Genomic DNA, 14528 nt, shown 5'->3' on the forward strand with positions numbered 1-14528 from the left:
CGTTGCATTACTGGTATTACATCATTGTTGCTTATTATATTCCTGTGTATTGTTACATCATTGTTGCTTATTATATTCCTGTGTATTGTTACACCATTGTCGCTTATTACATTCCTGTGTATTGTTACACCATTGTCGCTTTTTATTACATTCCTGTGTATTGTTACACCATTGTTGCTTATTACATCCCTGTGTATTGTTACACCTATACCTTAGTATATTGTTTCGCTGGTATTGTTAATTATATCCTTGTGTATTGTTACACCTGTACTACCCAAGGTACTGTCACCTCCTGGGGCCACGTTTGGCTCTTCAGCCCATTGGGGGATCAGTGGCCCGCTACTATACGTGTTTAGGTAGTCTGTCCTCTTGCTCTTGGTCCGTCTCCACGGTTACGTTGTCCAATCATAACTCCTGCCTGTAACGGAGTCTGGGCGGACTTAATTTGCCCTTACAGCTGGGACGGGTACAGGCGAAGCCTAGTTCTGCACATATCCGCTAGGCCAAGGCATCAGAGTTAGGGAGCGGGCCACTGATACCTCCATAACAACTAGGTACTGTGCAGGGCAATAACTAGGTGTGTGCCAGTGGTGCCTTCCCCTTTTGCACTATGGGTACATCATGTGGTCCAGCAGCTGCAGTTATTGATTGGATGTTGGACTGAGAGCTCTGATTGGCTCAAAATCTGGTGCCATATTTGAAAATCAATTCAGGCTCTGCCATTGTGTAAGGGACACTACTGGTGGCATTATGTGTATAAGCAGGAGTACTTGGGGCATTATGCATAGCAAGTCAAGTGTGCAGCATATTGTATAAGGAGAATTACGGTGTGTGGCATATCGTGAAATAGGCAGTACTGTGTGGCAGTACCATTTGTGCCATAATGTGTAATGGGCATTACAGTGTTATTAGTACTGTTATGTTGCCACGTCCCTTCTCCCAGTTCTTGCTGTGGTAGTGGGGCAGTCACAAATTCACTTTCTGGCACAGGGCACCAAAATGTCTAATTATGGCACTGGTGCTATATAATGTGAATAAGATGGTGTACTGTGTGGCGTTATTTGAAATGAGTGTACTATTGTGTGGCCACGTCCCTTCCTTGTGAGACCACACATCTTTTTTTTGTGTGCGCGGTCCCTTTGTAAAGTATGAGAGGGCACAAATGTAAAGTTTGCAGGAACACCCTAGCATCGGCCCTGACCACAAATGTTTTTTCTAATGCATTCCATCCCAGATCGTAGCGCTGTGCTCCACACAGCATTTTACCGCGATTCGACGGCCTGTGGGGTCATAGCAAAGCCGACATAATGCAATTGTAATGTAATATGGCTCCTCCTCCCCAAAGGCCCAAGAATCGCGGTAAAACACAATGGAGGGGTCTAATTATGCCTAGTCACAACACAGAGCAACCACAAATTCTGCTGTTGCTTTGCTGCTTTTCAGGCTCTGAGTCCCAATATTTACAGTAAGTGCAAGTGTGTGTATGAGGCAGCATTTGTATCTACAGATGGCGCCGTTTTCATTCAGCCCAGCAATGCTTCAAGATGGGGACACGCTAGCATCTCACATGCTTGTGTGTCCATTGCCACAAGTGTCAAGCATGCGTGTCTCAGCTAATGGTGCGTCGAGACAGGTAGACATGCCGCATAGTTGGGTTGAATGAAAACGGCTCCAACTGTACTTAAATAAATAAGTATATACTGTATATATAGTGGTTTTTTTTCACCATGTTTAGGGGCAAAGTAATTTGATATAGATAAAGCAGTGCCAATACCCTGGGTCCACGCCTCTACCCTCCTGTGTCCACCCCACCATCTATTACCTTTAGTAAAGTTGTGGCAAGCGAAGGTGATCTAGTCTGATCACTTAGAAAAATCTGAAATCCCCCCATGTGTACGCCCCTTAAGGCTTTAGGAGGGGAGCTCATGAACATGTTCCCCCTCCCTGAGAGGTGCTCTCCCTCCCATTGTTCAGAATTATACATGGGCTGAAAACTTCATATACATATGTTTAATTATATGTATCCAAAGTAATCAGCCCTGTTTCCTGCAGTGTCCGCGGACAAATTGTTTGGTTCTATGCAACACCCGTGACTAGGTAGAAACACGTGCATCTTTCAGCTTCAAGTTCGCAGGTATACTGATGTAGTAACCCCGCCTACTGTTATGCTGGCCCTGCCCATTTTGATTTGGAGCTGCCCACATGAGGCCACTTCCAGAAATTTTCCAGAGGCACTTTTTGTTCCCAATCCGCCCCTGCCTGGAATGGCTGCCTAAGGTGATCAGTGCACCGTATCCCCACCTGGAATGGCTGCCTAAGGTGATCAGTGCACCATATCCCCACCTGGAATGGCTGCCTAAGGTGATCAGTGCACCATATCCCCACCTGGAATGGCTGCCTAAGGTGATCAGTGCACCATATCCCCACCTGGAATGGCTGCCTAAGGTGATCAGTGCACCATATCCCCACCTGGAATGGCTGCCTAAGGTGATCAGTGCACCGTATCCCCACCTGGAATGGCTGCCTAAGGTGATCAGTGCACCACATCCCCACCTGGAATGGCTGCCTAAGGTGATCAGTGCACCGTATCCCCACCTGGAATGGCTGCCTAAGGTGATCAGTGCACCATATCCACACCTGGAATGGCTGCCTAAGGTGATCAGTGCACCATATCCCCACCTGGAATGGCTGCCTAAGGTGATCAGTGCACCGTATCCCCACCTGGAATGGCTGCCTAAGGTGATCAGTGCACCGTATCCCCACCTGGAATGGCTGCCTAAGGTGATCAGTGCACCGTATCCCCACCTGGAATGGCTGCCTAAGGTGATCAGTGCACCGTATCCCCACCTGGAATGGCTGCCTAAGGTGATCAGTGCACCGTATCCCCACCTGGAATGGCTGCCTAAGGTGATCAGTGGTCTGAGTTGATAATTTAAGCAGACAAACTTTCAGATTTGGAGCATTCTCCCTAAGGCTCGGTGTAGTGGGGTTTTATTTCTTCTTTTTTTTAATCAAAAACATCCACATACAGTTTCCTGTGTTAGCTGTGTCACATAATGTTACACAACACTTGGCAGGGACAAGTACAGAGAGCAATTCCAATTTTTACTTATACCTAGCCCCACCTCCAAACCCCCATAGCTCCCTCCCTCCCCCACCACTCCCACTTCTTTAGAACTCATGAATCCACAATATATAAACCAGAGCCCTGTACTGAGGACAGAACAACTTTATCAGACACCCTGATACCTACTCTACCAGACCACTGCCAAGATGAGCTCACTGGAGCTGTTTGAAAACAGAGACTTTGAAGGGCGTTCCATTGCTCTGATGGGTGATGTCCCGGACCTGTCAGAAAAAGGCTTTGCTAACACAGCCTCCTCCCTGCGCGTCATTGGGCATGACGCCTGGGTCGTCTATACAGAAAACCACTATGGTGGAGACTTTTACATCTACCAGAAAGATTTCAGCAACCTCGCTACTCCTTATAAAAATATCTCTTCTGTGAGGATTGTTAAAGGTGGTCTGTATAATCCCCAGATCACTGTATATGTGGATCCTGGCTTTCAAGGCAAGTCAAGGGTAATAAAAGAGGAAGCAAAGTCTGTAACGTCTTATGGACTGGATTACGTCTCATCTAGCAAAGTGCAGTCAGGATGCTGGGTCCTGTATGAGAAGGAAAATTACCAGGGACTGAAGATGATCACCCTGGCAGGAGATGAAGAAGACCAATACATTAACAATTGCTGTACTTATAAGGTGAGATCTCTGGCACCTTCTCACCCCCAAACACCAAGACTAGATTGCTGCTCCTAACCTGTGCACAAAGCTTTGTGGTGACATCAATGATCCACAGTCACCTGCACCTGGCTGATTCCTGCCTGTATATCACATACCCTCTATGAGAGACTGCTCCCACTACCACGTGCACTGTGACCACAGATACACCTGTACAGGAGCCTCAGTGGTTCCCCACACAGCAGTGTCAGATACACCTGTACAGGAGCCTCAGTGCCTCCCCACACACCAGTGTCCTGTTTCCCATGCCTCAGAGATGCTGCCTGAGACTGGAACACACCATGCCAGGTACCCCGGCTGCAGATGGACAAGACCAGGAGCACAGAGGAGAACATGGACATTATACCATCAGTGGTGCTGCTGGTGAGGAAGCACCGAGTAGTGATGGAGAAGTCTCTGACCCCTTGTATCCCCCCACCCCCAATCTGCTGTCTTATTACCTGTGATATATGATTACATTGTTATACCTGTGCTTATGCTGCTGCAGTAATAAACCCTCTGAGTGCAGTCACTGTCTTGTCATATATACTGTATGTGTGTCAGTGACATTGTGCTGATGCTGGGAGGGGGGATGTGAGTGTCTGACATACAGAGCGTACTGTATGTGTGTCAGTGACATTGTGCTGATGCAGGGAGGGGGGATGTGAGTGTCTGACATAGAGAGCATACTGTATGTGTATCAGTGACATTGTGCTGATGCTGGGAGGGGGGATGTGAGTGTCTGACATACAGAGGATACTGTATGTGTGTCAGTGACATTGTGCTGATGCTGGGAGGGGGGATGTGAGGGTCTGATACAGAGCGTACTGTATGTGTGTCAGTGACATTGTGCTGATGCTGGGAGGGGGGATGTGAGGGTCTGACATACAGAGCGTACTGTATGTGTGTCAGTGACATTGTGCTGATACTGGGAGGGGGAATGTGAGTGTCTGACATACAGAACGTACTGTATGTGTGTCAGTGACATTGTGCTGATGCTGGGAGGGGGGATGTGAGGGTCTGACATACAGAGGATACTGTATGTGTGTCAGTGACATTGTGGTGATGCTGGGAGGGGGATGTGATTGTCTGACATACAGAGGGTACTGTATGTGTGTCAGTGACATTGTGCTGATGCTGGGAGGGGGGATGTGAGTGTCTGATACAGAGCATACTGTATGTGTGTCAGTGACATTGTGCTGATGCTGGGAGGGGGGATGTGAGGGTCTGACATACAGAGCGTACTGTATGTGTGTCAGTGACATTGTGCTGATACTGGGAGGGGGAATGTGAGTGTCTGACATACAGAACGTACTGTATGTGTGTCAGTGACATTGTGCTGATGCTGGGAGGGGGGATGTGAGGGTCTGACATACAGAGGATACTGTATGTGTGTCAGTGACATTGTGGTGATGCTGGGAGGGGGATGTGATTGTCTGACATACAGAGGGTACTGTATGTGTGTCAGTGACATTGTGCTGATGCTGGGAGGGGGGATGTGAGTGTCTGATACAGAGCATACTGTATGTGTGTCAGTGACATTGTGCTGATGCTGGGAGGGGGGATGTGAGTGTCTGACATACAGAGCGTACTGTACTGTATGCAGAGGCGTAGGGAGGGCGGAGCCACCGGAGCTCATGCTCCGGGCGCCGATTGGTGGAATGGCGGCGCCGGCCCGCCCCCCCCTCCACAAGTTATTTCAAGTATAATAACGGGCAGCGCGCGCCGGCATCTGCGCTGCCCTACCCGGCGCCTGCCTCCGTCCTGCCCTTCTCGCCCGGTCACAGACACCCACTCCAAACCCGCCCATCGGACAGACACTCACTCCAAACATGCCCATAGGACAGACACCCACTACAAACACGCCCATCGGTGCAGCAGCAGCAGCCACATTCCATCAGCGCTGCTATCGGAGCTCCATTGCCTAGGACGCTCCCGGTGACGTCACCACCCGGCGCCCCGGGAGCGAACGAAGGCAGCATTGTAGCACCGCTCGCGCCCTCTCTGCCCGTACTGCATGATTCCAAGACACCACCACCGGCATTCCAGACCGCAGGCAACATCACCGCTATAGAGGGAGGAAGTAGCGGTGAACGTCAATCCTGTACCCACATGCATTAGTGAACAGCAACGCCCTCCTAAGATCCCGCGGCGCCCCAACTAGGGGAAGCGGCATTGAGGGACCGAACCACAGCTTGGGACCATTTGATTTGAACTAAAACTGTGAGTTGTTGAGGGTTTTTTGTGCACTGAGGGGGGTAGGGATGCCAGCCCCCCTCAAAACAATACCCTCCCTGATACTGACATCCCCTATCACTGTGACTCAATTCAGCCCCACGTTTGTGCACATTCATTTATTAATTAAGCATGCATTTTGTGTTTTAAACTATTTATTGCACCATTTATGTAGAAAGCATCACTGCAAATAAAACATTGAAATACACGTCTTATAAAGCGCAGCAGATTCCGTTACAGTGTCTTATATAGCGCAGCAGATTCCGTTAGTGTCTTATATAGCGCAGCAGATTCCGTTACAGCGTCTTATATAGCGCAGCAGATTCCGTTACAGCGTCTTATATAGCGCAGCAGATTCCGTTACAGTGTGTTATATAGCACAGAAGATTCCGTTAGTGTCTTATATAGCGCAGCAGATTCCATTACAGCGTCTTTATATAGCGCAGCAGATTCCGTTACAGGGTCTTATATAGCGCAGCAGATTCCATTACAGCGTCTTTATATAGCGCAGCAGATTCCGTTACAGTGTCTTATATAGAGCAGCAGATTCAGTTAGTGTCTTATATAGCGCAGCAGATTCCGTTACAGTGTCTTATATAGCGCGGCAGATTCCGTTACAGTGTCTTATATATCGCAGCAGATTCCGTTACAGCGTCTTATATATCGCAGCAGATTACGTTATAGCGTCTTATATAGCGCAGCAGATTCCGTTACAGTGTATTATATAGTGTCTTATTTTTTAAGTTTTTTCTTTTCAAATGACAACACATGTTAGCCACGCCCCCAATTCATTACCGGGGGGGGGGGGGGGGGGGGGAAATATGCCCTTGCTCCGGGCACCATGATACCTAGCTACACCGCTGACTGTATGTGTGTCAGTGACATTGTGCTGATGCTGGGAGGGGGATGTGAGTGTCTGACATACAGAGCGTACTGTATGTGTGTCAGTGACAGTGTGCTGATGCTGGGAGGGGGATGTGAGGGTCTGACATACAGAGTGTACTGTACTGTATGTGTGTCAGTGACATTATGCTGATGCTGGGAGGGGGATGTGAGGGTCTGACATACAGAGTGTACTGTATGTGTGTCAGTGACATTATGCTGATGCTGGGAGGGGGATGTGAGGGTCTGACATACAGAGTGTACTGTACTGTATGTGTGTCAGTGACATTATGCTGATGCTGGGAGGGGGAATGTGAGTGTCTGACATACAGAGCGTACTGTATGTGTGTCAGTGACAGTGTGCTGATACTGGGAGGGGGGATGTGAGGGTCTGACATACAGAGGATACTGTATGTGTGTCAGTGACATTGTGCTGATACTGGGAGGGGGGATGTGAGTGTCTGACATACAGAGCGTACTGTATGTGTGTCAGTGACAGTGTGCTGATGCTGGGAGGGGGATGTGAGCAGGGGCGGATTGGGAATTAAAACCAGCCCGGGAAAAATCTTGAAGCAGCCCTAAGAGGGGGGGGGGGGGGAGTGTTGTTGCGCGCCAGAGGCGCGCCCGAATTTTTAGGGGGTGTGGTCTATCAATATGGGGGTGTGGCCTATTCCAACAAGGCCACGCCCAATTTTTGCCACTGTGAGGGCATGGCTAGTGGCTCTCTTAGCTGCTGGCTATGTCCCCAGCCCCTCAGGCTGCAGAATAGGCGCATGCGTACAGCGTTTATTCTACAGCCTGTGGGGCTGGGGAGATAGAGATGGGGGGGGGGGGGGTGACAGGGGGTCTCCCAACACAGTAGAGTGGCAGGGTGGAAGAGGATGCAGGGAGGGAGGGGGGGATGGAGGGTGCCGTAGAATGCTGGGAGGGGAGATGCAGAGTGGCTGAGAACGAAGGGAGTGAGGACTTACACAGGGTGGCACAGGACGCAGAGTGTGAGGGGGCATGGTGGCACAGGATGCAGGGTAGGAGGGGGGATGCAGAGTGGCAGGGGATGCAGGGAGGGGAGTCACAAAGTGGTGGAGGAGACAGTGATGCCCATTATAGATATGCCATACACCGTGATGCCCATTATACATATGCCACACATCCTGATGCCATTATACATATGCCGCACACCGTGATGCCCATTATACATATGCCGCACACCCTGATGCCCATTATAGATATGCCGCACACCCTGATGCCATTATACATATGCCGCACACCCTGATGCCATTATACATATGCCGCACACCGTGATGCCCATTATACATATGCCGCACACCGTGATGCCCATTATACATATGCCTCACACCGTGATGCCCATTATACATATGCCTCACACCGTGATGCCCATTATACATATGCCGCACACCCTGATGCCATTATACATATGCCGCACACCGTGATGCCCATTATACATATGCCACACACCGTGATGCCATTATACATATGCCTCACACCGTGATGCCCATTATACATATGCCACACACCGTGATGCCCATTATACATATGCCACACACCGTGATGCCCATTACACATATGCCTCACACCGTGATGCCCATTATACATATGCCGCACACCCTGATGCCATTATACATATGCTGCACACCGTGATGCCCATTATACTTGTGCCGCACACCGTGATGCCCATTATACATGTGCCACACACCGTGATACTCCATTATACATATGCCGCACACCGTGATGCTCCATTATACATATGCCGCACACCGTGATGCCATTATACATATGCCACACACCGTGATGCCCATTATACATATGCCGCACACCGTGATGCCCATTATACATATGCCACACACCGTGATGCTCCATTATACATATTCCCCACACCGTGATGCTCCATTATACATATGCCCCACACCGTGATGCTCCATTATACATATGCCACACACCGTGATGCTCCATTATACATATGCCACACACCGTGATGCTCCATTATACATATGCCGCACACCCTGATGCCATTATACATATGCCGCACACCCTGATGCCATTATACATATGCCGCACACCCTGATGCCATTATACATATGCCGCACACCCTGATGCCATTATACATATGTCGCACACCGTGATGCCCATTATACATATGCCGCACACCCTGATGCCATTATACATATGCCTCACACCGTGATGCCCATTATACATATACCGCACACCCTGATGCCATTATACATATGCCGCACACCGTGATGCCCATTATACTTGTGCCGCACACCGTGATGCCCATTATACATATGCCACACACCGTGATACTCCATTATACATATGCCGCACACCGTGATGCTCCATTATACATATGCCGCACACCGTGATGCCATTATACATATGCCCCACACCTTGATGCCCATTATACATATGCCGCACACCGTGATGCCCATTATACATATGCCGCACACCGTGCTGCTCCATTATACATATGCCCCACACCGTGATGCTCCATTATACATATGCCCCACACCGTGATGCTCCATTATACATATGCCGCACACCGTGATGCTCCATTATACATATGCCGCACACCGTGATGCTCCATTATACATATGCCGCACACCCTGATGCCATTATACATATGCCGCACACCCTGATGCCATTATACATATGCCGCACACCCTGATGCCATTATACATATGCCGCACACCCTGATGCCATTATACATATGCCGCACACCCTGATGCCATTATACATATGCCGCACACCGTGATGCCCATTATACATATGCTGCACACCCTGATGCCATTATACATATGTCGCACACCGTGATGCCCATTATACATGTGCCGCACACCCTGATGCCATTATACATATGCCGCACACCGTGATGCCCATTATACTTGTGCCGCACACCGTGATGCCCATTATACATATGCCACACACACGTGATGCCCATTATACATATGCCTCACACCGTGATGTCCATTATACATATGCCACACACCGTGATACTCCATTATACATATGCCACACGCCGTGATGCCCATTATACATATGCCGCACACTGTGATGCCCATTATACATATGCCACACCGTGATGCTCCATTATACATATGCCACACGCCGTGATGCCCATTATACATATGCCGCACACCCTGATGCCCATTATACATATGCCCACACCGTGATGTCCATTATACATATGCCCCACACCGTGATGTCCATTATACATATGCCGCACACCCAGATGCCATTATACATATGTCGCACACCGTGATGCCCATTATACATATGCCGCACACCCTGATGCCATTATACATATGTCGCACACCGTGATGCCCATTATACATATGCCGCACACCCTGATGCCATTATACATATGCCGCACACCGTGATGCCCATTATACTTGTGCCGCACACCGTGATGCCCATTATACATATGCCACACACACGTGATGCCCATTATACATATGCCTTACACCGTGATGTCCATTATACAGTACATATGCCACACACCGTGATACTCCATTATACATATGCCACACGCCGTGATGCCCATTATACATATGCCGCACACTGTGATGCCCATTATACATATGCCACACCGTGATGCTCCATTATACATATGCCACACGCCGTGATGCCCATTATACATATGCCGCACACCCTGATGCCCATTATACATATGCCCACACCGTGATGTCCATTATACATATGCCCCACACCGTGATGTCCATTATACATATGCCCCACACAGAGATGTCCATTATACATATGCCACACACCGTGATACTCCATTATACATATGCCACACGCCGTGATGCCCATTATACATATGCCGCACACTGTGATGCCCATTATACATATGCCACACCGTGATGCTCCATTATACATATGCCACACGCCGTGATGCCCATTATACATATGCCGCACACCCTGATGCCCATTATACATATGCCCACACCGTGATGTCCATTATACATATGCCCCACACCGTGATGTCCATTATACATATGCCTCACAGTATGAACCTCTCTCTCACACTTTAGTTACCTTAAAATCAAGCTGGCTGGCACTTCATCTACTTCTTCCTTTCATTAGATGTGTGCTCCCGTGTAGCTCTGCCCCCTTCCACTCGTGTAGCCCCGCCCCTCAACTCCGTGTTGCTCCGCCCCCTTTCCAGTCCCTGCTGTCATGACTGATGACACATGAAAGTGGGTTGGAAGCCAGGGAGAGAGCTCTGTGCTGCCGGCGCTGCTGCCTCTAATGTAGTGTGACAGTGTACTGGCAGCCGGCAGCTACAGAGTCTGAGGACAGAAGCGGCCGGGGATGTACAGCAGGGAGAGAGCCTCCCTGCGCAACCATCCTCACAGTGAGTGCTTGCCACACACAGAACCGCGGGAGCAGCTGCGTGCGGTCGCACATGCGCACCAGCACTCCCGCGGCCATTTTTATTTCTGTAATAGCCGAGGCTGCCCGCAGCCATATTTGTTTGGGGCACAGTGCTGCGGCCACGGCCGCCCGTTAACCGCAAAGATGGCGGTCTGCGGCCCCGCCAATGGGGTGAGCGGCCTTTTAGTGACTATTAGGGGCCGGCCCACCGGGAAATGGCCCGGTTTCCCGGTGGTCCAATCCGCCCCTGGATGTGAGGGTCTGACATACAGAGTGTACTGTACTGTATGTGTGTCAGTGACATTATGCTGATGCTGGGAGGGGGATGTGAGGGTCTGACATACAGAGTGTACTGTACTGTATGTGTGTCAGTGACATTATGCTGATGCTGGGAGGGGGAATGTGAGTGTCTGACATACAGAGCGTACTGTATGTGTGTCAGTGACAGTGTGCTGATACTGGCCCTTATTCTGGTTGGTGCGGTCGAGCCGCATATGCGGCTCCGACCGCACCAGACGAATCCCCGCCCACCCTACGGATCGCCACGGCCGTCCGTACACGGACGGCTGGCGATCCGCATAAAAATGGTGGAGGCTACGCCTCCACCATGGTGGGAGCTGCCCCCTGCATTCGATGGTCGTCGACCATCGAAGGCAGGTCCGCACGCCGCGGCAGCTCCCGCAAGCTGAGACCACACGGACAATCGTCCGTGTGGTAGCTTGTATGGGGGCTGAAAGCTGACATCCGGCGACGTCAGCTTTCCGCCCCCATGAGTTGCGTCATGGCCTCATTACCATGCGTACGCCCCGCGTTTGCATGGGAACGCCCATGAAACGCGGGGCGTACACATAGGGAAATGAGGGCATGATGCCTCTCACGCCCCTATACGCCCCCTTTGCGGCGGACGAAATACGTCTGCGGCGAAGGGGGCTGCACATGCGCAGATTCACCTCTGCGCATGTGCAGAGTAAAAACATCGGCGGTACGGCCGCACGCGGGCCGTACCGATCCGATCAGAATAAGGGTGACTGGGAGGGGGGATGTGAGGATCTGACATACAGAGGATACTGTATGTGTGTCAGTGACATTGTGCTGATACTGGGAGGGGGGATGTGAGGGTCTGACATACAGAGTGTACTGAATGTGTGTCAGTGACATTGTGCTGATGCTGGGAGGGGGATGTGAGGGTCTGACATACAGAGCGTATTGTATGTGTGTCAGTGACATTGTGCTGATGCTGGGAGGGGGGATGTGAGTGTCTGACATACAGAGCGTACTGTATGTGTGGCAGTGACATTGTGCTGATGCTGGGAGGGGGGATGTGAGTGTCTGACATACAGAGCATATTGTATGTGTGTCAGTGACATTGTGCTGAGGCTGGGAGGGGGGATGAGAGGGTCTGATAATGCTGGCGGAGACCCTGGGAAGCGCCGTTGGAAGGGGACGCACGCACATCTCGTGCGCGCATGTCCCCTTTCGCAGATACAGATGGCGGCTGGCGGGGGATGGCGGCTGGCGTCGCCATCGCCATCCCCTGCAAAGACAAGCCCGGTTCCATCTGTACATGATAATAAAACAAGGAGGTGGTACACAAGTAACATATATATACAGTATTGGGGAATTATATAAAACAGACCAGATACAGAAAAAATACTACAGGTACAATTAGTCTTTATTTCTAAAAAAAGTACACCTTAAAATTGTGAATATTAACCAGCATATGTTGGTGAGCAGTTACATTGCTGGAGCTGTGAAATGTTCCGTTTCTTTGCAATTTCTCACATGGAATAGCCTTCATTTCTAAGAACAAGAATAGACTGTGGAGTTTCACATGAAAGTTCTGCCCATTTTGAGAGTATAATCGAACCCACAAATGTGATACTCCAGATACTCAACTACTGTAGCTCAAAGTGAGGCCAGTTTTACAGCTTCTCTAATGAGAAAACCCATTTGAAAGCATAGTATTATCAATAAGATAGATAAAATAGCAGGACCACGTCCACCTGCTTGCTACTAATCCACATAGTGATCTTTATCAAGACACAGGTAATTACTCCAAGATGCATTTAAAGTGTTAAAAAATCTTTCAAAAATAAATAAAAGAGCTGCTAGACCACAGAGATCCCTAAGGGTTAGGAAACACACACCACAATATACTCCCCAATAGTGGTACAGCGCCTATAACTTATAATAAAGTCCATATATGTCCATCCAACTTTCAATGAGGCAGAGATTCTTCCAAGTTAAAAGTGTATTAAGTTCTTCAATGAGTAGTCATAGATACATACTGGATACCACCACAGTCACCATTTCTATGAATGGAGTGCAAACAGCACTGGCCATTCCCATGTTGGGGTGCAATGGCCTGTCACCACATGCTCTAATCTAATAAATACAGATACAGGGGGCTCAACACTCACCACAATAAACAAACTCTCCCAAATATACAAATAATCAAATATATCATGGGTTGTTTTTTTTTCATGAATTGATCAATGCATTTAAGCTTGCAGCCCATCACTATTACAGGTCAATATGATAAATAAAACTGTTTGCTTGGCAATTTTCATACCAATTTTGGCAAATTCACCTGGTACTCAAATGGTTAAATTGCAGCCTTATTTACAATAAGAATAAACAAAAAAATACCCAAATGGGTAAATCAGGCGCACCTTATTCAAATATCTCCCTGCTCCCAAATATCGGGCTGCTCCCATCCTATGGAATGCCCTTCCATGCACAATTAGACTCTCCGCTAGCCTCCAAACTTTCAAGCGTTCCCTGAAAACTCACCTCTTCAGGCAAGCCTATCATATTTAAGTTCTACACGCATAATCCTCTGAGGCACTTATGTATTATATAGCTTCCCTTCTGGACTTGTAACTTGTTGGGACTGCTATGCTATTACTGATGCCTGTCCTTGTGTTTCCCGCCTATATACCTAATAGATTGTAAGCTTGCAGCAGGGCCCTCCTACCTCCTAGTCTGTCTGTTACCCAGTTTGTTTTATCACTGTCTACTATTGTAAAGCGCAACGGAATCTGCTGCGCTATATAAGAAACTGCAAATAAATAAATAAAATAAATAAATATCTATAATTAAATTTCAAAAAATAACTATATCTCCAATCCACAGCTCAAATTGCTGCTCCTATAAAAAGACTAATAAGTCTTTATAACAGTACAAAATACAAAAGAATAAAAAAGAACGCAATGTGTTGATCTTTTTAATTTTTTTTTTTT

This window comes from Crinia signifera, chromosome 9, assembly GCF_055691185.1.
Source record: "Crinia signifera chromosome 9, ASM5569118v1, whole genome shotgun sequence".
Lineage (NCBI taxonomy): Eukaryota > Metazoa > Chordata > Amphibia > Anura > Myobatrachidae > Crinia > Crinia signifera.